Raw genomic sequence first — 24,745 nt, 5'->3', positions numbered from 1 at the left:
CTCCTGACACATGTTTTGTACCTTTTGATGCTGATAGTTTCTCTTTTTTTTTTTTTGGCTTCATTGGGTCTTGTTGGGTCTTCGTTGTGGTGTGTGGGGCTTCTCAGTATGATGGCTTCTCTTGTTGCAGAGCATGGGCTCTAGGCATGTGGGCTTAAGTAGTTGCAGCACACAGGCTCAGTAGTTGTGGTGGGTGGGCTCAGTAGTTTTGGCGCATGGGCTTAGTTGCTCCACGGCATGTGGGATCTTCCTGGACCAGGGCTTGAACCTGTGTCCCCTGCATTGGCAGGCAGATTCTTAACCACTGTGCCACCAGGGAAGTCCCAGGCACTTTCTTTTTTTTAATTGAAGTATAATTGATTTACAATATTATATTAGTTTCAAGTGTACAGCAAAGTGATTCAGTTATACATAATCTTTTTTTCAGTTCTTTTCCATTATAGCTTATTACAGGATACTGAATATAGGTCCCTGTGCTATACAGTAAATTCTTCTTTATCTATTTAATGTATGGTAGTGTGTCTGTTAATGCCATACTCCTAATTTATCCCTCCCTGCTTCCCCTTTGGTAAAGTTTGTTTTCTATGTCTGTCTCTTTCTGTTTTGTAAATAAGTTCATTTGTACTATTTTTTAGATTCCATATATCAGTGATATATAGTATTTGTCTTTCTCTGTCTGACTTACTTCACTTAATATGATAATCTCTAGGTTGGCACTCTTGATTTTAGTGTCAGTGGAATGTCCATACAACAAAAGGACCCATATTTCTTCCTAAAATGAACATTAAGTGATTTGTTGAAGGAAATAACAAGGTTGAAGTTGCAGGTACTCCATGAAGAGAAAACTAAGTTCTTGCTTGCCCAGGCAATGACAACTGTATCACAATTGTTCCTTTGTTGTGAGAGATTCCATTGAAGGTAGATGCATTTTTATTTCATAGATGTTAACATGTGAAAAAAAGAGTCTTAGGATTGATGAAATATACTGTCTGTATTTGTTTATTTATTTGAGTGTGTTTATTTTAACAGCCTATTGAGTTTTAATTAAAAACCATACAATTCACTCATTTAAAGTATTTAATTATTTTTTAGTATATTCATAGAGTTGTACAGCCATGACCACAGTCAGTCTTCAAATATTTTCATCACCCCCAAAAGATACCCCATACCCATTTCCCCCTCAATCCTCCCAGTTCTAGGTAACCAATAGTAAACTTCCTGTATGGAAACCTGCTCTGGACATTTCTCTGATAGAGTCATACACTGCGTGGTCTTAAGGTAGAAGGTTAGGTTATTGATTTGAGAGTTTCCATCTGAGCACCACTTTAGCTACATTCCATAAGTTTGTTATGTTGTGTCTTCATTTTCATTCATCTCAGAGTATCTTCTCATTTCCCTTGTGATTTCTTCTTTGTTCCATTGGTTATTCAGAAGTTTAATTTCCACAAATTTGTGAATTTCCCAAATTTCCTTCTGTTATTGATTTCTAATTTTATTTTTTATGGTCAGAGAACATGCTTTTTATGGTTTCAATCCTTTTAAATTTATTGATGCTAGTTTTATGGCCTAGCATGTGATGTCTTATATTCCTGTTCTTCTGTTTATTCTTTAGTGCTTTCTTTGGCATTACGTGAATATTTTCTAGTGTAACATTTTAATTGCTCTGATGATTATTTTCACTAATTTTTTGGAATCATTTTCTTACCTGATGCTCTAGGGCTTACCATAGATAACTTGCCATAATGTACTTAAGATTTATACTGAATTCCAGTGAAACATCAAGATATACTCCAATTTAGCTCAACCCCTTCTGTGCTGTTGTTATTATATATATTATAGGTATGTATAGTAAAAACCTAATAGTGTTATAATAATTACTTTATATAATTTTATGCTTTTTAAAGAAACAGACGAATAGAAGCAAGTATATTTTTATAGAGTTTCTTATATTAAATCTTATTTACCATTTGTTGTCTTCCTTTCGGTGATTTCAAGTAACTTTGGTGTCATTTCCTTAATGCAGTACAATTTTGCTCCTACTTACCTATTTTATGCTGTTTTTATCAAATATGTTACATTCCTAGATGTTGTAGGCTCAGTAATACGACTATATACATATTGTTTTGTATGTTCAATAATTGCTTTTTAAATAGTTGAAAGGTGAAGAAATACGCATTTATACTATTTTTTAGAACTACATAATTACCTTTACTGAGGCTCATTGATTTTTTGATGTGGATTTGAATTAATTTTGGAGTCATATGCTTTCAATCTGAATAGTTTCCTTTACTGTTTCTTGTAAGGCATGTCTGCTAGCAATGAATTCTTTCAATTTTTATTTATCTGTCTTCATTTTGAAAGATGGTTTTGCTGAGTATAAGATTCTTTTTTTCTTTTTTTTCTTCTTTTTCTGGCCACACTGCATGGCACGTGGGGCCTTAGTCCCCCAACCAGGAATAGAACCCATGCCCCTTGCAGTGGAAGCACAGTGTCTCAACCACTGGACCACCGGAGAAGTCCCTTGAATATAAGATTCTTGGTTGACATTATTTTTTGGTTTCAGCACTGTGAATATGTCATCCCACTGCTTTTTAGCCTTCATTATTTCTGATGAAAAATCTGTTGTTAATCTTTTTGGGATTTCCTTGTGAATGAGAAGTTTTTCTCTTGCTGCTTTCAAGATGCTTACTATGATATGTCTTGTGTATGTATGATATCTCTGTGCTTTCCTACAGGAAATTGTTGAGCTCCTTGGAAATGTAGATTGTTTTAATCAGATTTGGGAAGTTTTTAGCCATTATTTCTTTGCGTTTTTTCTCTTCCTTTCTCTACTTCTGTGAAAAGTTTCCTTCTCTCTTCTCACTATGTACATGTTGCTGTGCTTTATGGTTTTCCACTTTTCTTTGAGACTGTTCATATGTGTTTATTCTTTTTTCTCTGTGTTCTTCAGATTGTACAAGCTCTATCCATCTATATACAGGTTTGTTGATTTTTCTGCTAATTCATATTTACTGTTCAGTCCTTGGAATAAATTTTTCTTCTCAGTTATTGTACTTCTCAATTCCTGAATTTCCATTATTTAAAATAATCTCTATATCTTAATGATATTGTCTATTTGACAAGAAATTATCATAGCTTCCTTTATTTTTTAAAGCATTTTTCCCTTTAATTCTTTAGACATGTTTATAATAGTTGTTTTAAAGCCTTTGCCTGCTAAGTCCAACATCTGAACTCTTTCAAAGGCAGTTTCTGTTGCTTGCTCGTTTTTCCTGTGTAGGGGTCATACTTTTCTGTTTCTTTGCATGTCTCATAATTTTTTTGCCAAAAACTGGGCATTTTATTTAATTTATTTTTTAATTAATTTTTATTGGAGTATAGCTGATTTACAATGTTGTGTTAGTTTCAGGTGTACAGCAAAGTGAATCAGTTATCTATGTACATATATCCACTCTTTTTAAGATTCTTTTCCCATATAGGTCATTACAAAATATTGAGTAGAGTTCCCTGTGCTATACAGTGGGTCCTTATTAGTTATCTATTTTATATATAGTAAAAACTGAACTTTTTAGGTAACATATTGTGGCAACTGAGGATATGATTCCACCCCCAATTCCCACACATTCACCGAATTGGATGTTGTTGTTTGTTTATTTATTTGTTTAGTGGCTTGGCTGGACCATTTTAGTGAAGTCTGTTTTCCCTGTAGTATGTAGCTACTGATATTGTTTCTCAGAAGTCACAGTCTTTGGCATGCACAGAATCATCCTAGGATGATGGTGGTTTTAGCAGGGCTCTCTTTGGCTGTCCCTTTCTCTGTTCTCTCTGTTACGCCGTCTGCCTCTATAGGTGTCACACCCATCTGTTAGCTTCTGATAATTGCTCTATTGTTATCAGTAATGCCTATAGCATAAATTCTTCCACAGGCTGATACAATTAAATTTGGGCATCATTGCAGGAGTAATTTTGCAGCCAGCCTTTAAGGTTTTTCCTGAACCCAAGAGAACTCTTCTTAGCTGCTTCTTTCCCTGGTTCTTCCTGCTAAAATTATAGCTGTTCTATCAGTAAGCTTGTTACTCTCAAAGACTTACCTAGTCTCTTAATTGCTTACCACCAAAATCTCTATTATCTTCTGAAGTGTCCTCACTGTTAACTTTCCCACACTATGTTCCAAATAAAGTCATTTCCCTTGGGGAGCAATTTGGAGCTTTCTTTCTTCTTATGTCCTGCCTTTACCCTGGGCTAAACCTCTGCCACTGCCCTGGAGCAGGGAGTGAAGATAATGGCCCCTTCTCTTGGAATGACACTACTGCCAGGTCTTCTGGGCTTCTTCTGTTGTGGAAAGTTTTACCCTATGAGCAAGCTGCGGCAAGGGCGGTTGGGATCCCAGTGTGTGGTGGAACTTCTGTCCTATGAGTGGGAGCTGGCTGGAAGAAGTGAAGAGTAAATCTCTCAGCTGGTCTTGCCTCTTACAGAGCTTCAGCAACACAGAGGTAGAAGTAGGAGAAATGCAGGTGGACTTCCTCTCCTAGCAGATATCATAATTCTCAGTTGGGATTTGGGGGTAGAGGAAGCCCTGCATTCTTGGTTGCTCTCATCTGGAACAGACTTTCTGTCATACTGAACATTACTGCAGCTGTGGCTTGATAGTATCTAAAGTTTCTTACAACTTAATTACAAATTTAGAAAACAATACCTATTTATAAGTTGTATGATGTTGCTTTAATAATTTCTTTAACACATACAAAAGTGTAGTAATATTAGGATAGTATAAAATGGAATAAGTTGCAATAATTTTTTTTAAGTAGGGTTTTTATATGATATATATGTTACAAGCTAGTGAAGAACATGCAGCAGACACTGAGAAGATATATTGTTCACTGTTTTCCATTATGCCTATACAGCTGAAAATACTGAAAATATGTAACCATTTGTCCTTGGGCCTTATTAGGTGTGGAATGCAGTGAAGTATTTTTTGGATCCAGGGTATCTGTGATTAGCTCATAACAGCATTAAGCCATGAGGTTGCCTTTTATTTCTGTTACTTGTTATCAAATAGAAAAAGCCTTTAGGCATGAACTAGCAGGAGGTGAAATACTTAGTTTCATTAGTTTCAGAGACTTGATAGCAATATAGTTACACACCTCACTGCTGAGTCACAAATCCTTGCTACTCTTAAACTCTTTGGGAGGGATTGTTGTGGATTATATAGATGGGTCTGCTATAATCACAAGGGTTCTTATAATAGGGAAACAGGAGATGAAAGTTGGTGGTAGATGTGATGTGAGGAAGGGGTCACGAGCCAAGGAATGGAGGAGGCCTCTAGAAGCAGAAAAGCGTAAGGAAATGGATTCTTGTCTCAGAGCTGCTGGAAGAAACTAGCCCTACTGAAACCTTGACTTTAGCCCAGTGAGACTCATTTTGAATTTCTGACCTCCAGAACTGTAAAAGAATAAATATGTGTTGGTTTAAAACACTAATTTTGTGGTAATTTATTACACAGACAATAGGAAACTAATAAAACAAGGAAGACCTGACTTGTAACTGTGTGGTGCAGGCAGTCTGCTGCTAATAAAATATTTGTATTTTCTGAGTACTTTGATTTTTGTTTCAGGAAAAACTTGGATGACTTTTTAAGTTTTAGGCATCTTCATAGTTTTATATCCTGGCAGTTAGACTATACTAAGATTATCTAATGTCACATTTCTTCTGTTTCTAAAAGTGAAATGAGAAGTAGATCAGAGCAGAAAGGTTTAATTAAATTCACACAAATAATCCCATAGCTTATTATTATACATTACCAAATCAGTGCTTTCCTTTTTATTCTGTATTACTAATATGATTGCTTACGTTGTTGCCTCAAAACCAAGACTTAAAATTAACTATTAAAGGCTAATAATTTCTATCATCACAGGCTTATCTAAGACTCTTCTGTTTTGAGCAAATACAGGCTTCTTTCAGAAGTAAATGGATTATAAAAGCACAGTGAAAGGAATGTTCCCTTTAAATGATTAGCTAATAAGTTTCACAAATACAGTATTATTTTTTGAAACTGGTTAGCGTTTAATGCAGTTGTAAAATTTCCTGCTTAATTCTCAAATTGTGTCATTGGGAAACTTTATGAAAACTGCCATGTACTAAGTAATTATCACATGAAAGATGTTCAACATTGATATGAGAAAAAAATTTATAAAATGACTTATACTTTTTTTTTTCTTGCTTATTTATAGGTAAACCCTCACTGAGACTGCCTAGTATAAGAAACAGGAAAAGGAAGATTTTTTTATTTTTAAGCTATTCGATGCCTAAGTCATAATTTGTAACTAGAGCATGGGGGTCTTGTTGCCAAGACTGCTCTGAATGACTAGATTGCCCAGCCTAAGTCTGTTGGATTGTTTGATTTTTATCATTAAAAGAGTTGGAGGGGGAACGAATTGGGAGACTGGAATACCAAATTGTACACTCTAAATATATGCAGTTTATTGTAAAAAATAAAAAAATAAAAAGTTAAAAAAAAAACTCTGTTATTGTTTAACAAGTGATATTTATTCACTACAAATAAATTAGAAAATACAATTATGTGAAAATAAGACCTAGTGATATATTCACTGTTAGCAGTTTGGTATAGAACCTTCCTGACTTTTCCTATATATGTTATTTCTAATCTGTTTTTATCACATAGCATTACATTGAGTATCTTTTCATATGACACATGAGAATTTTAATACGTGGCAGTTTTTTATAAAGCTTAAGTTCAGAATCTGGAATCAGACTTTGCTTTGATTCTGGACTTTTCAGCTTAACACTTATATGAGTTGGCAAATAAACCTCATTTGTAAAAGGGAGATAAATTATAGGATTGTTGTGAAGATTAAATGAAGTCATATGAAGCATTTAACATAAAATCTGATTTACAGTATCATTTAATAAATGGTTACTATCCTTATTCAACTGTTCTGTTACATGAACATGCTATAGGTACTGTAACAATTCCTTATTTTTTAGTAACTTTTTTTTTTAATTAATAAATTTATGTATTTTTGGCTGAGTTGGGTCTTTGTTGCTGCGCTCAGGCTTTCTCTGGTTGCAGTGAGCGGGGGCTACTCTTCCTTGCTGTGGGAGGGTTTCTCATTGCGGTGGTTTCTCTTCTTAAGGAGCACAGGCTCTAAGCACGCGGTCTTCAGTAGTTGTAGCACGCGGGCTCAGTAGTTGTGGCTCGTGGGCTCTAGAGCACAGGCTCAGTAGTTGTGGCGCACGGGCTTAGTTGCTCCGAGGCATGTGGGATCTTCCTGGACCAAGGCTCGAACCCATGTCCTCTGCATTGGCAGGTGGATTCTTAACCTCTCTGCCACCAGGGAAGCCCCAACAATTCCTTATTGTTAGAAAACTTTTTCTAATGTTTCACGGTTATTAAAACAAAAACAAAAACACACAACATTTAAGCAACTTCTAAAATGCCAAGAAGCCTTATGAGGTGTGGGACTGGAGGATTGAATCTTGCTCATGATCAAGAGTAACATCCATATACTCTTTTTTATATAGATAGAATGATTAGCTTAGTCTTACTTTGTAGGCAAATACATGTAAAATAATGTACTGCTGTAGTCTGTTTATACTGCATCTCTAATACTGAATTATTTCACTGTTTATATTCAATTTAGAATGTGGTATGCAAAAAGAAAAAAACTTGTGGTTAAGTATGTTGTTTATACAGGACACTGAGGTATGCAATAACAGTTGGTATGTGAGATGACCTATAGGTGTAGTGCTCTCTTTGCCAGTGGTTAGGTGTGTGATTTTTGGACAAGTTATTAATACCACTGGACTGTAGTTTCTTTTGAGTGAAATGAAGGCATTGAACTAGATGAGCAATTTTCAAATTTGAGTATTGTGCAGATCCTTTCAAAGGGATATTCTAACTCTTCACTTAAACTATATTGTTTTTAATTACATGCTCAGCTTTAGTGTAGACAAACATGAAGCTAAATAGAAGTTTCCTCTGCTACATCCATGTAGAGCTACAAAACCAAAACAAGTGTAGTACAAGCAAAAGTACAAAACCAGTGTATTAATGACATCAGCATGATGAATGATAATAGTTTGCTAAAACTAAAATGCTGCTTCCGATGTGAATATGTTATTCCTTGCTACCCTATAGGTTCTTTTGCATTGGGCTACTTAGACTACAGTGCATGAGATGATAATTTGATTCTCTTGATATGTTGTTTCTATTAAAACTTATAAATCTTTGATTTAGTGTATCATGATATCATTTGCCCTTCACTGGCTCAGCTGTATTGCCTGCCTCTCTACTTTTCTCATTAGCCTAGGGAATCTGAGGGAAACTGATGATTTCCTGTGTTGGTAGATACAAATATGGACATATAAATATCCTGGCAACACTTAATTATAAAGTATTCATTCAGATGACCCAAATTTTCAAAGATTGTCAGTGGTAAAGGCAGAAAAATTTAAACTTTTCATAGAAAACTCCTAAATTTTTGAATATACAGCCATAGATCTGGGCTGTGGTCCATATTGAGAACATCAAACTAGATCATTAAGATGCTCCTATGATTCTGCGACTAGGAAGCGCTTCCTGTAAGTAATGATAGCAATATATACACACATTCCAGGATGTCTCACTGTCTTAGATTAGGAAAATGTATTTATGAAGTGAGGGTATTTTTAAATAAGCAACTAAAAAAATTATATTGTCTAATTGCTATAGGGCAGTGGCTTTCAATAGGAGGTAATTTTGTCTGCCCCTCCCCACCCCGAGATATTTGGCAATGTTTGGAGACATTTTTGGTTGTCAAAAACTGGGGGCAGCTGTGATACTGGCATCAGTGGCTACAGGCCAAGGGTGCGTCTAAACATACTCGACAGCCCCCTGCAGCAAAGAATTATCCAGCCCAAAATGTCAGTAGTGCTGAAGTTAAGAAACCCTGCCTAGGGCTTTATAGCCAATGCCAAGGGTAGTTTTAGAGATAAAGAAAAGAGCATGATCATATTCACAAAAACTTCATTATTGGTAGTACAAAATGCCCTATAGCCTATCCTATAATAACAACCAGGACTACTTAAAATCAAGTATTTGTGAAATAGATACTAACTATAAGAATTTTTTTTTTCTATAATGGGTCTAGGAATGAAAGAATGGAAGTATGGTACTACTCAGGTTTTCTTAAAGCAAATGTAGTTTCTTTATCTCAGTTGCAGAAGCTGTTACCTAAGAAAATAAACTTTGTTTTCTTGTACACTTTCTCTTTAACTTGGTATAAATCTTTATGTTACACAATTGAATTTGAAAGATAACCTTTCTAGTTGTGGTTCAAAATCATTTCAAAGCGATGCCTGAAATATGAAAATCTACCTATGTATCCTGTATGAAACCTTGTTGAATGAAAAAAGCATTGTGTTTTAGCACTAGGGTCACTCTTTCTTATAATTTGTTTTGTTTTGTTTTACTTCTTAGCATAGAAAAAATTTAAAACTACACAAGGTGAGAAGAATAATATAATTAATCTATGAACCTCAATGTATTTAGCTTCAGCATATGAACATTTTGCCAATCTTGTTCTATCTTTCCCCTCCCCCATTAGCTCCCTTCCCAAAATTATTTTAAATCAAATCACAGACATCGTATTATTCCATCCATAAATACTTCGTAACACTGTTTTTAAATGAAGTCTTGTTATCTTGTTGGTAGGCTATGGGGAAAGTAGAATTGTAGCAAGTCTTTGGAATGGTGGCTTATTGCAAACAAGTGGATAATCCAAAGTCTTCCATAAAGTAGAAGCTCTATTAAATATTTACTGAGTTGAAAAATCTAAGTTACTGTGTGAAGTAATATTACAATTTTAATGTGCCACAAAGGCAATTTACTCATTTTTAAAAATAGTTTTTATGCCACCTTTAATTTTAGCATTGGTTTTAATCACAGCCTGGCCCCCACTACTGCTCCTCTTTTTCCTCCTGGCATTTTATTAATCCATATCTTTTCTTTTGGCCGTTTCCCGAGTATATACTCATGACAGCGAACTCTTGGAAATCTGTTACTGCTTTTGTTTCTTCTCTTAAATATTTGGACTTTAAAAAAATTCTTAAAGCTAGTGAAATGGGTTTTAATCAAGAGAGTGACATGAGAAGATTAGCATTTTAGAAAGATAATTTTGGTTATGTTGTGGAGGATAGATAGGAGACAGGGAGACCTGGATTGGTGCAATTCAGACTTAGAAAGATAGAAACAGATGGATTTAACAGCTATTTAAGAGCTAGAACCCACAGTTTTTGGTGACTGAAGGAAGGAAGGTGGGAGGAAGGAGTTAAGAATGATGGCCAAGTTTATAATTTCAACTGAATGATAGTACCATCTTCTGAGAGGAGTACAAGGGAGAGAGAGCAGATTTGTGGGGAAAATATTCTTCTATATGATTTCCTAATTTGGTGAGTGGCGCGGGGGAAGAATCTTCTCTTGACTCTCAGTATGGTGTTCTAGAGAAACAAGAGTTGTTTTACTTGAGCAGTACTGTGATTTCATTCATGCTTTTAAAGTACTTTATGAGAAGAAAATCTGTTGGGCTGCTTATATTCCATTTCTTCATGGCATGCAAGTTTTGTGTAGTCATTATCTAGACCAGTATTTGCTACCTGACGGTCACATGCCAGAGGTAGTAGACAAGAGAAATAACAATCAAAGTTGGATACGTGTTATAAGGGAATCCTCCAATCCCCCATGCATTCTTTACTTAGTTGTGTTTTATAACTTAGAGGCCACTAGATGTTTGATTTACATTGGTGACAGAACCCCAAGTCCTGAGGGAAAGTGACCCCAGATTTTCTTTGTTCCATGCACCCCTAAGCATATTTTCTTAGAAAGAATACTGTTTCACTGTAGAATTTTCTGTGCATGGTAAAGGGTCAGTGTAATATAGGTATTGAGAAACTTTCAAAAATGTCATTTATTCTCTAGTTAAAATAGATTTCTTTCTTTCTCTCTCTTTCTTTCTTGCAGTTTATTTTTTAACTTCTTTATAAATTAACAACTCTTGTTTTAGTAGATCTTTGACACCTAAGAAATTTAGTGTGTAAATCTTCACTAATTTCTGTATTATCTTCACAAAAGAACATTTTACTCCTCTTTCTTTTCTGCTTCAGATTATATATATGAGCTTTCTCCAAAATAGTTGTTACTAAGTCATCAGTAGTTTCATCATTCTCATAATTTGAATCAGGTGGGTACCAAGATAGGGCTAATACTAGTACGTTAATTGAAGCTGAGTGCATTTTGTTTCATGTGAGTTTCTATGACCCTAAGGTAGACACTGAGAACCTCTTGGGGTAAAAGCTGGAGCCAGTGTCATCTGTGGGGCTGGGTCTCCCTTGTGGATAATTCCTGGCTATTCTAGGGTCCCAAAGCTCCGAGACTAGATGTTTCCCTCAAATTGTAGATTTCTGTACCAACTGTAATAAAATACATGTAACTGATAATTCAGAGGTGACAGTTTTCCCAGGTAAGGTCCAGAGGTTTTAGAGGGTTTCGTAGTGATGTCAACACTTTTAAATTCTTGATATTTGTTTCATTGTTGATTGTGTCACTCTTAGGGGAATCAAATTTTCCCCCCAAGTGAGTAGTTCATTGATGAAGTTCTGGAAGAAGATCAAGTCCAAAAGTCCGAAGTAGCTTTACTTGGTCTTTGCATTTTTTTTAATTCATTCATTCATTCATTCATCTATTTATTTATTTAATTGGCTGTGTTGGGTCTTTTTTGCTGTGTGAGGGCTTTCTTTTAGTTGCGATGAGTGGCGGCTACTCTTCGTTGTGGTGCCCGGACTCCTCGTTGCCGTGGCTTCTCTTGTTGCGGAGCACCGGCTCTAGGCGCGTGGGCTTCAGTAGTTGCAGCACATGGGCTCAATAGTTATGGCTCACGGGCTTAGTTGCTCCGTGGCATGTGGGATCTTCCTGGAGCAGGGATCCAACCCGTGTCCCCTGCATTGGCAGGCGGATTCTTAACCACTAGGCTATCTAGGAAGTCCCAGTCTTCGCATTTTTTTTTTTTTTATTTTTTTATTTTTTTTATTTTTTTTATTTTTTTGGGGGTACACCAGGTTCAATCAACTGTTTTTATACACATATCCCCGTATTCCCTCCCTTCCTTGACGCCCCCCCCTCGAGTCCCCCCCACCCTCCCTGCCCCAGTCCTCTAAGGCATCTTCCATCCTCGAGTTGGACTCCCTTTGTTATACAACAACTTCCCACTGACTATTTTACAGTTGGTTGTATATATATGTCTGTGCTACTCTCTCGCTTCTTCTCAGTTTCCCCTTCACCCCCGCCCCCTCCCATACCTCGAGTTCTCCAGTCCGTTCTCTGTATCTGCTTCCTTGTTCTTGTCACTGAGTTCATCAGTACCTATCATCAGAGAGAAAATAAATAGAATAGAAAGTGACAGAATGATAGAAGTCCTTTTTTGAAACTTTGATGATGGCATACTTTAAACTCCAAAATCATAAATGCTTAACTGCTTATTTCTGGGAAGAACCAATTCATACCGTCCTTCAAACTCTGTACTGCACAACTCCGGGGACTGAAATTCCTATATATGGAGTGGAGCAGCCCAGGGTCTTGGAATCTGGCCGTCAGCAGGCACTCTGCCAGCAGAGCCAGTGAGGCTGGGAGTAAAGCAAAAGCCAGCAGCCTGAGCACAGCAGAGACCCAACCAGCCCCGCCACACAAAAGGAGCCTGAGGGGTGGGACAAAATAGATTTTCTTTATAAAGACAGTAAGGAAATGGTACCCGGTGGAAAACATTTAGAAAAATAACTGTTGAAAAGAAATGATTTGCTTCTTTTCTCAAGTCCATCCCTACGTGTCCCCACTTTCATTACTCTCTCTTTTTTTTTTTGATAGGCAAAATGTGGATTTATTTAGAGAGATGCACATTCCCATCACAGAATGTGGTCCATCTCAAAAGGCAAGAGCAGTCCCAAAATATGGGGTGGTTAGTTTTTATGAGACATTTCATAGGCCAACAAGTGGGAGGATTATTCCAAGTATTTTGCAGAAGAGGCGGGGATTTTCAGGATTTGGGCCACCACCCACTTTTTGGCTTTTTCTGGTTAGCCTTGGGACTGTCCTGGTGCCTGTGGGTGTGTCATTTAGCACATGCTAATGCATTACAATGAGTGCCCCCTCCATTACTCTTACCATTCTTTAAAACAGTAACAATCATCACAAGACCTTGAAGTTAAACTTCCAGTTACCATTGGCCATCAACACGTAATGGTTATTATTAGAATATTATACTTTTTTCTTTCTCAGCTTTGTGGCACATTTTAAAGGCTGAAGGGAAGGTAGTAGATAGTGTACCTTAACTTTATTTTTTCTGTTATCACCAAGATAGCATTTTGGAATTCTGTGGCTTGATCTGCCCCTAGATCTTAGTATTGAATTTCAGATATGATTTAAATAAATGTGGGTGGTTCCAGTTAAAGATGGTAGAATTTTTTTCGTTTTATTGAGAAATAATTGACATACATCACTATATAAATTCAAGTTGTACAGCGTGATGTACAATTTGATTTACATATATTGTGAAATGATTATCACAGTTGGTTCGGTTAACATCCATCATTTCATATAGATACAATAAAAAGAAAAGAAGAAAAAAAATTTCTCTTTGTGGTGAGAACTCTTAGAATCTATTTTCTTTTTTCTTTTTTTTTTTTTTTTACTACTTTTACTATTTTTTTAAATTAATTAATTTATTTTATTGGCTGTGTTGGGTCTTTTTTTGCTCTGTGCAGTCTTTCTTTTTTTAGTTGCGGTGAGTGGGGGCTACTCTTGTTGTGGTGTATAGGCTCCTCATTGCCGTGGCTTCTCGTTGTAGAGCACGGGCTCTAGGTGCATGGGCTCAATAGTTGTGGCTCACAGGCTCTAAAGCGCAGGCTCAATAGTTGTGGCTCACGGGCTTAGTTGCTCCACGGCATATGGGATCTTCCTGGAGCAGGGATCCAACCCGTGTCCCCTGCATTGGCAAGCGGATTCTCAACCACTGCGCCACCTAGAAAGCCCAAGGATCTATTTTCTTAACAACTTTCTTATAAGTATACCCTTGTTCACAATTATGCTTTCTGCAGTTTCAGTTACCCATGGTCAGTCATGGTCAGAAAATATTAAATGAAAAATTCCAGAAATAAACAATTCATAAGTTTTAAATTGTGAGCTGTTCAGAGTAGTGTGCTTGTCATCCTGCTCTGTCCTGTTCTGGATGTGAATCATCCCTTTGTCCAGCATATCTTGCCCATTAGTCATTTAATAGTCATCTAGGTTATCAGATGGACTGTCTTGGTATAATAGCTTGTGTTCAAGTAATCCTTATTTTACTTAATAATGTCCCAAAGCACAAGAGTAGTCATACTGGAAATTTGAATATTCTCTTACTGTGCCTGATTTATAAATTAAACCATATCATAGGTGTGTAAGTATAGGAAAGAGCAGAGTATATACAGGGTTTGGTCCTATCCACAATTTCAGGCATTCACTGGGGGTCTTGGAACATATACCCTGCAGATAAGGGGGGACTACTGTATATCATACAGCAGTGTTAACTGTAGTCAGATGGTACATTGAACACAGATTCACCTTCACTCTTTCGCAGTAACTCCACTAAAATGAGAAAGGGTTTTGGTTTTTTAGGCATAAATCCACAATGCGAACAAGAGACAGAGGAAAAGGGAGGGAAATGGAAGGGACTGGAAATTTTAGATTTAGGAATCTGAAGAGAAGAATGCGCATTTCTTTACGAAAGCTGAATCCTGAATTAGTAATGGTGTAAATTGAAAAGGAACCTGGCTTACCCTGAAACATCCTCCAATACCTTTGTGAAATGGGAATGAGTTAACAACAGGAGAAATTAGTTGAAGCATTCATTGAAAATCTCTTTACATGGTTCTTAGTCCCCCAGGTTCTCTTCCCCCATCCTAGAAGAAAACTGAAAATTTAATCCCTAAAAAAAAATGAAACAGATTTTCTGGAATGAGAGACCCTGGACACCATGAGGGCAAGCGTATTATACTGAAAGAGGAGGAATAAATGGAAGTTGACATATTGAATATTGATATTTCTAGCCTTCTTCCCTCATTTGGCTCTGAGAATATTGGCAGATAAGCTTTTACCCTAAAGTAAGAGATTGGTATTATTCTCAGGAGAACCTGACATAATCTGAAATAAAAGACATAAAGATATTAATCATTTGGGTTCCCCAGGGAAATAGCACAAACAGATGGCTTTAGCAGTGAAGACCACTCTTTGCATAAAGTTTGCAATCCGCTTTTTAGCCGTCACTCCCTACTCCTAAAGATGAGTAATCAGTGAAAGATCACTAGACATTTGAGGAACAGTTTTAATATGAGCAGAGCCAAAGCAAATCGGAAACAGCAACTTAAAGGGAACAGAGCTTATGCAGGAAGAAGGAAAAAACAATTTAAATATATCACTAATAATCCTCAGAAAAAAAGTAATGCATCTAGTATATGGTGCTCTAAAAAAGGAACTTTCAGAAAACCAAACAGATTTTAGAAATTAAAAAAAATAACAAAGTATTCCATAAAAGTTTCTAAGTGACCAAGAAACAACCACTAAAAGAAAGAGATATAATTTAGGAAAGAAGAATAAGAAAATTAGAGGACCAGTCCAAGAGATTCACTAATCAGAAGATCTTCAAGTAATAGGAGTTCCCAAAAGAGAATAGTAAAAATGGAGAAGAAATCATCAAAGAAACATTTCCAAGAAAGTTTTTCATAACTGAAATACAAGATTCTATATTGAAATAATCCAGTAATTGCCAAGCATAGTGAGATCCACATCAAAGGACCTCTTTTTAAAATTTCATAGTAATGATTTTTAAAAAATTTTACAGAATCAAGAGGAAAACAAGTTTTATTACAAAAGATCAGAAATCAGAGCTCAAGCATCTCAACAGTGAAATCTAAGTAATGGAGAAATGACCTCTCAATTTTGAAGGAAAACAATTTTTAATTTAGGATTCTGTCCCTAGTCAAACTTTGAAATATGGGTAAGGGAGACTAATGACATTTTCAGACATGTAAGTTCTCCAGTTTTTCCTTACAAGCACAGTTTCTTGGGAGGCTACTGGAATATGTGCTGTACCAAAATGAAGTACCCCCTAGAAGGAGGTGGTGTCCAGGAAGTGGAATCTTAGAGATGAAGGAAATCTTCAAAATATGGCAGTTGGACATCTTGAGATGACAGCTCTTCAGCACGGCTAGAAAGCAGCCAGTCCAGGAGTGGTTCAGAAAGGTCTGAGAGATTTCTTCAAAAAGAAGAATGGGTAGAATACTTAACATATTTTAATGTATCTAGAAGAGATTTGTGTAAGTGGCAAAAAATTGGGGATAGAATTGTTGATTTAAATACATAGAGGACTAAACCAAAAGAAGTCATAAACTAGGAAAACTAAGGCTGTGCAGGAAAGAAAAAGTAATCATAGGATACTATGTGGCTGAGCTGTAGCAGCATTTATATAGTCAACATGAAAACAAAATTATGGTATAACTATCTAGAGAGGACAAATTGAGTGAGGTCAGTAGGGATGTATACATGTGAAAGAAAGCTGAAATTTATTTTCCATAGTAGAAAGTCAGTAGATGATGCATGAAGCTACAAATTCAAGAAGTGTAGAATAAGTATATTATTTAGGGATATCTGAGAAAATACCAAAAGGATCAGTTCAAGGTGGTTACCTGAGGGGATTGGGAAGAAGTGAGGTATGAGAGTGTTGGGGGTGGAGAAGTGGAGATTAGGGGTATGGTAGTGGTCATGGATTGCCTTTTTTTTTTTTTTTATAACAAGTTATAGATTACTTAAAGCCTTAAATTATATGGATGTATAATGAATAAAAAATAAAAATTAAAGAGAAAGAATAAAATATGTGAACATCCATAGCAAAATACAGTGAGGACCATGAAATATCTAGTCATAAATGAACGTCAGTTCAAATGTACCTCTGTGATCAAAATAACTAGAATTAATGAAAGAGGTGCAAGACTTATGCAGTGAAAACTTATTGAGAGAAAACCTAAACAAATGGCAAAATATCCCATGTTCTTGGATCAGAAGGTTTAATATTAAGATGGCAGTACTGTCAAGTTAATCTACAGATTCATCACAATCCCTATCAAAATTTCTGCTTTTCTTTTTCTACGTAAATTGACAAGCTGACCCTGAAGTTATTCTGGGAGTTCAAGTAACTCAGAATAGCTGAAAGAATCTTGAAAGAGGAAACAAAACTGCAAAGCTGAAGGACTCATACTTCCCGATTTCAAAACTTACTGCAAAGCAACAGTGTGGAACTGGCCTGAGGATAGCCAATTGAATAGAATTAAGAATCCAGAAATGAATCTTTACATTTGCGGTGAATTGATTTTTGATAAGGATGTGAAGACAATCTAGTGGTGGAAAGACTAGTCTGTTCAACAAATGATGTTAGGATAACTGGATATAATGCAAAAGAATGCAGTTGGATCCTGTCCTCATATCATAGAGAAAAATTAACTCAAAATGGATCAAAGACCTAAATTTAAGAGCTAAAACTATAAAACTTAGAAGAAAACATAGATGTAAATATTCATGGTCTTAGATTAGACAAATTATCATTTATTTATTTATTTATTGGCTGCTTTGGGTCTTTGTTGCTGTATTTGGGCTTCCTCTAGTTGTGGCGGGTGGGGCTACTCTTGTTGCGGTGTGCAGGCTTCTCATTGTGGTGGCTTCTCGTTGTGGAGCACAGGCTCTAGGCACACATGGGCTTCAGTAGTTGTGGCACTCAGGCTCAGTAGTTGTGGCGCACGGGCATAGTTGTTTCTCAGCATGTGGGATCTTCCCTGCCCAGGGATCAAAGCCGTGTCCCCTGCATTGGCAGGAGGATTCTTAACCACTGCACCACCAGGGAAGTCCCCAAATTATCTTTTAGATATGACACCAAAAGCACAAATGACAAAAGAAAAAATAGATAATTGGCCTTCATCAAAATTTACGACTTTTATGCTGGAAATTATATCATGAAGAAAGAGAAAAAACAACCCACAGAATGGAAGAAAATATTTATGAGTTATATTTTTGATAAAGAACTTGCCTCCAGAATATATTAAAGATAAACTCTTACAACTCAATAATTAAAAAACATGCAACCTCATTTAAAAATGGGCGAAGATTTTGAACAAATGTTTCTGCAAAGGGGATGTATGAATGACCGATAAACTCATGAAGAGATCCTCAACTTCATTAGTTATTAGGGAAATGCAAATTAAAACCACAGTGAGATACCACCTCCCACCCACTACTGTGGCTATAATAATAAAAATAAAAGACAGAAGATTACAAGTGTTGGTGAGAATGTTGGAGAAATTGGGACCTTCATATATTGTTGGTGGGAATGTAGAATGGTGCAGCTACTTTGGAAAATAGTTTGGCAGTTCCTAAAAGTGCTTAACATATGTTGATGAAAATTCAATTAACAGTCAAGTTAAGAAGGAAAAAAAGAGAATTTTATTCAAGCCAAACAGAGGATTATAACCTGGGAGATGGACTCTCAGAAGCTCTGAGAATTGTTCCACCTGTTAGAAATCAAAGGCACAGTTACATACATTTTTGAAACAAAAGATCATACATCAAAATGACATACTGACATTTTATATAAAGTTCACCGAAGATACATGGTCCAGGTAAGCATGTGAAAGCAAATAACAGGTCACCATGACTCCCCTACAGAATTGGGAAAGAATGCTAATTTTTTAAGAAGTTACATTCTAGCACCAGAAGATGGTTGATCAGGCATTCCCATTTTGAGGAGTTCTGGGTAATGTATAATACAGTTGCACACTGCACACTAAAGGGGGAGGGAGGAGGCCCAAACTATGCTTAAATTTTCTTGTCCTGCTTTAAAATATAAATTTTATTTCATCACACAGATTTCTCATATGACCCAGCAATTCCACTTCTAGGTATATACTCAAGAGAAATGAAAGTATATGTCCCCACAAAAACTTGTACAATGTTCGTAGTAGTAGTATTCATAATAGCCAAAAAAGTGGAAATAACCCAAATCTCTATCAACTGATGAATGGATTAAACAGAATGTGGTATATCCGTACAATGGAATATTATTTGTCAACAGAAAGGAATGAGGTACTGCTACATGCTGTAATGTGGATGAACCTTGCAAATATTATTCTAAGTGAAAGAAACCAATCACAAAAGACCTCATGTTGTCTGATTCCATTTGTATGAAATGTCCAGAATAGACAGTCCACAGAGACAGAAAGTAGATTAGTGGTTGTTAGGGGTTGGGTGAAGGGCAGTGAGAAGAGACCACCAATGGGCATGAAGTTTCTTTTTGGAGTGATGAAAATGTTCAAGAATTAGTGATGATGGTTGCATAACTTTGTGAATATGCTGAACGCCACTGAATTGTACACTTTAAAAGTGTGAATTTTTATGGTATGGTATATCTCAAAAGTATTTTTATAAAAATAACTGTGGAGAGAGCATTGTAAAGCAATTATACTCATCCCCCCTGGCCCCCCCCCACAAAAACAACAAAAACTGTAGAAGAAGGAAATGGAAAATGAAGGCTGCCAGTTCTTTTAAATTAATGTCTAAGATATTGCTTGACTAATTGTGTGTGTGTGTGTGTGTGTGTGTGTGTTTTGGATGAATTGCGAAGAGAGGAGGACAGGCATTTTGTCATCACTTTTAAAAACAATTTACCAGAATCTCTTATGATAGGAGGAGCGTGAAGCCTACTTGATTTAGGTGGAAAGTCACAAAGAGTTTTACTCCTGCTTCTTCTTCCAACCCTCCCATCATCTAGAGAAGTCTGACCACCACAACAAAAAGACCTGGAGTAGTGATACCTGAGTTTTACCATGTCAACTACATCTCTTGTTTTTTTTTCTTATTAATACCTTCTTCACACTCACAGGCTCATTGTGAGTACCCATTTAATTGGTCTGACTGGCATGTAGAGGTAGTAATTCAATGAGTAGTTTATTCATTTATTTCTGGATATTTTTGCCATCTTTAATTTTAAGAACTGGAACACTGGAGTGGGGTGAAGGGGGATAATACTGTGGAGGGAGTGTTAGATAGGAAGCTTTTTGGTGTAGAATTTGGTATCTTGTTATTGGTAATCAGGAAAGATTTGATGGTTTGAATTTGTCAGACAAGGAGTTTGGGGATAAGAAGTTGTTGTGGCTGAGGCTACTTGGAGCCAGTAGGGACCTCTTTGTTTAGATGTATGAACTGATCATATCCTTAGCCTGCACTGCAAACTCTTAGAATTTCTCCCCATGTACTACTTTGCTGCTGACACTTTGCTTTTTGATACAGCCTCTTCAGTTTCTTAGATTTAATAACTTTAAATGAATCATGGGGTTAAATTCATCTTAAGGCCAGCGAGGCTTTAGGTTGTTAGTATTCTCAAAAGCAAAATATACACAAAGTATGCTATGTGTGAAACATCATCCATTCATTCCATTTTTGATTAAAACATGGCTTTGGGAGCTGGGATATTTATGTCTGTTTTCAGAAACAGATGGTTGTGTGGTTGTACTAGAAGCAGATGTTTTGTTTTTCTGGGAATTGGTTGAGACTTAAGTGTGCAAGTTTAACCTGTGCTAATTCTTATGGAAGAATGAGAAAGACAAGTTGCTTAGTTCCCAAACATACTTTGGAAAAATAGATATCTACTTTTCATGTCAGTTCCTTTCTTTGTTTTTCTTCCTGTGGTTACTCTGATATAGTTAAGGTCTCTGTGGCTTGACCAAAGGGCCAATGATCCTGGAACTCATTTTAGTGAGAGGATCTATAGATGATCCAAATGGCCATCTCTGATGAGATGAGGACACTGTGATTTGTGGTCATGCATAGTCCGCAAAAAGGTACTATGCATGACTCTTTTCACTCTCATTAGATTTTGGAGGGTCACTTCCATGCGGAAAACCAGTGGATGTTGCCAGGACTGTAGGCTTCTCTCTGCCCTTGGATCATGATTCTCCATATTCTGTCCTGGAACCTTCCTTCACCATTGCTGATTCAGTGGGAGGAACTCAGGAATTGGCAGTGCAAAAGAATGTATATCCCTTCTCAGTCCACCCGAAAATCTCCATTGTGAAGTGGTTGTAGAGGTGTATTTGAGATAGTCCATTTCTAATTATAGTGTGCCTGGTACATTATCACCTTCATACCATATGTATTCCTTCACCCATGCACTCCCAAATGTTCTTTATTCTTTTTCTAAATCCTACTTATTTTTAAAAGTCTAACTGAATTTCTACCTCTTCTGAGGAACCCAGTTTTAACTTTTGTTTTCTTGTTTAACATTGCAAGGATGTGTGTCTAGTTTCCCTTACTAGTTTGTAGGTCCCTAATATGTAGGACTCATGCTTTATTTGTATCTTGGCTGGTAATTAGCAAGGCCAAGAACAACAGAGGTTATTGTGATTCTAGTGTAGCTGTCTAACCATGAGCCAACATCCTACAGTAACATAGAAGGGACTAGCCCATTTATCAAAAAATAAATGATCAAGAATCCAGAGAATTTAGAAATGTTTGTGACTGGTATTGTCTCTCACTGGTCTCTTCTTCCACTGAGGCAAACCTGAGTAATTTGTAGCCTGTAGTTCTACAGGAAAGTGTGAATGGAATTCCCAGACATAAAAAAAGAAACAGTAGCTCAATTGGTTTGAATTTTTTGTTGAATGCACTTTAAGCATAATCAATATCCACCCTAAGTACTTCATTGAGTAGTTTAAATGAAACCACTGCATTGTACGTGCTCCACCTTGGCTAGAGAATGTCAATGTGTAGATTGTTTTCAAGTTGAATTTTATTACCTGACAAAGGTATACCATCTGGGTGCATGCTATGTGAAACTTCTAGATATTTTGAAGGATTAGATTATGGTTTTTAATTCCTTCCCATTCCTTGATGCCTACCTTCATGTCCAAAACAAGTGTGATGCTGTTCATTTTAGAATATTATTTAGGACAAAAGGTATGATAGAAACAAGCTAGTGGCTCCTTGAGGGAGTATGTTTTGGACTGATAAGGAATTGCCACGTGCCGTTCGTTACTTTGGGTCCGTCTTTGGCATCTGAGAGGCTTTTGCATGTACTGTGTGAACACTCTCTTCCTAGGAGAGCTTGGCTAGTGGAACAGTGTTGGGATTTCTAGTCCATTTTCTGCTGAGGGAAGAATAGGTCAAGTTAAACACTGCAGGATGAATAGAGGCTTTTGGGGTGGGCGCATGGGGAGAGCTATGGTATCCAAAGTGTTACTTTATTTTCTCAAAGGAAGAGAGAGAGCAGAGATCATACCAAGAAAAGCACAAGGTTGGAGTGAAGTGGAGAACAAAATGTAAGTCCCTAAAATCAGATACATGTGGGAAGGATCTTCTTCATGATTAACTACAAATGTTAAAAAAAAAAAAAAAAAAAGAGTAATATTCCTTTTTTCTTTCTTCTTTCCTTTTTTAGAAAATTCTTTATTGCTTCTCGGCCTTTTGGCTAAGATCAAGTGTAGAAAATTCTTTTACTTTGACTTTTTGGTTTCAAAAGCAGGTTAATTGGAAGCTTATTATGAAGTCTAGAACCATAGGCATTATTGAAATTTACCAGCCCCCAAAAGTCAATATCTAATTACTGTGCCTTTTTGGCTGTTCCACATAATTAACCCTGCTGTTTGATCCAAGGGAAGCCAGGGAAGACCAGGCACTGCTGAATGATGTAGCTCCTTGCTTAACTCTTCATGATGTGCTGCAAGGTTGAATAGTCCATTTACTTGAATCTGTGAGGGGTTGCATTTTGTAAGATATTTCCTTCTACTCCCTCTTGAGAACCAGTGAAAAGAGAATGCCTAATTCAGAGAAAGAGAGAGAGAGAGAGAGATTGATTGCTTTGAATTTGACTAAAAGGAAAGTACATAGGCTTTTGTTTTCTTTACTTTTGTTTTTTCAGATCTTGTCAAATTAATATTGTCAAATTTGGGAAAATGTGGCTCTGTTTTCTTAATAGATCTCTTAGAAGCATGTGTCTTATGCAGATAGTAATTGTGGTTTTTAAAAGCTAATGTGTGTAATTTATTTACTTAAAATCAAGCCATCTTGTAGCCATGCATAATTTTCCTCAGCATTTTGTTGAAGATAGGTGTACTTTTTAACTGGCTATATATAGTTTTAGGAGAGGTTAAAGAATAGATTTAAGTAAGCTGGCTGCCTGCTGCCATGTCAAGAAGGGCAGAAAGTCCTGCAAAGCAGTTGTCCGCAGGGATTAGATCTCTCTGATGTCCTTGTCTGTCAGGAAGAGCCCTCTGTGCACTCAGCAGCTCCCATCAATGTTAATGTGGCACTGTGCCAGGAGCCAGTGCTGGGGAAAGCCTGTTCTTGGGTAGGCGTGGGTGTGTGTTTGAGAGGGCTGCTGGGTGATGTGTCTCTGGCTGAAGTAGATTGCAGAGCGGCCTTGCCTTTTCAGGGCACCAGTGTGGGGAATTCCTGCTACCCAGCGACTTTGGGGAAATTCCTAAATGCTGATGTATTTTCAGCTCTAAAGTGATAATGCCTTTGTTGGAGTGAGGAGCAAAAAGCACAAGGGAATTATTTTAAAACATGAATCAACCAATTCCTAGTGTATGTCTTTTACTTGCTTGATAGAGCTGTTCAAGCAGAGTCTTACTGTTGTCAAGGGAGTTGGAATTCCACATAGTTCAGGGATTACCCTTCTTTTCCTTTCCCCAGGGCTCCTCCTGCCTTTAGGTGTTTAGCATGCAGATGCAGTTTCATGATCCAGCAGGAGAATCTCCGCAATTTCCGCATATATCACACAGTCAGCAAAGCAAATGTTAATAGTGGCTGCTCCACACAAACCTGGCAGTGCTACTGCCAGCAGGTTTCTAATAACCTTGGTGTCTCTGCAGCAAGGTTAGTGGCTGTGTATTTACTGAAACTACAACTTTCTTTTTCTCTTCTCTCTCTGCTTCCATCTATTTCCCCACCTCCCCTCCTGCCACCCCCTACCACTTAGGTTTATAAACTTGTAAATGGTATGCAGGGACTAGACTTGCATTTAAAAAATACATTTTAGAGTTTTTTAAATAGTGCGTTACAGAAATGTATCCCAGTGTCCTAAAACATTCTCTGATTGTCACAGTTAGTGGCAGATTAAGGAAACAGAATATAAAATATATTCTAGGAAGTCACACTTGTTGAGTAGGCATTTATCTGACAGATTGAAATGAGCTTCTTTTGTGTATTGGCATATATTCCAGAATTGCAGTCGTATTCACTTTTTAGTGTTTATATAATGTTTTGTTGGTTCATTTCATGGAAATACGGGCTCACTTTAGCTCTGACCCTTGTCTTATTACAAGTAAGATCCTTCAAGGGCAGCAATTTTCACCTTAGTTTAATTTGTAAAAAAAAAAAAAAATGTGTGTGTGTGGGTGTGTAGCCATTTATTTTAATTTAGTGTTAGTTATCTAATAGTAGAAGTGGTTGAAGGGATCCTTTTGGAAAGGACTTTTTTTTTAATAGAAATTAAAAGGGTGCTGTCAGCAACTCTTAATAGTTGTTTATCGAATATATACTATGGGAATGTATTGAGCACTTTACAAATTCTAAAGAAGAATAATATGTCCTTGTCTACAAGGTGTTTCTTACTAATTTGAGGAG

The 24,745-nt window shown here is 36.7% G+C and overlaps 1 protein-coding gene and 1 pseudogene across 8 annotated transcripts in view; both read left to right on the top strand.

Moving 5' to 3' along the window:
- Window positions 1-24,745, top strand: part of MCU (mitochondrial calcium uniporter) — a 188,238-nt gene that overhangs the window by 68,428 nt on the left and 95,065 nt on the right. The gene's annotated exons all lie outside the window — the stretch shown is intronic.
- Window positions 22,567-22,657, top strand: LOC130854750 (U2 spliceosomal RNA; annotated as a pseudogene).

This window comes from Hippopotamus amphibius, chromosome 5 (genome assembly GCF_030028045.1).
Source record: "Hippopotamus amphibius kiboko isolate mHipAmp2 chromosome 5, mHipAmp2.hap2, whole genome shotgun sequence".
NCBI lineage: Eukaryota > Metazoa > Chordata > Mammalia > Artiodactyla > Hippopotamidae > Hippopotamus > Hippopotamus amphibius.
This window is presented reverse-complemented; position numbering and strand designations above follow the sequence as displayed.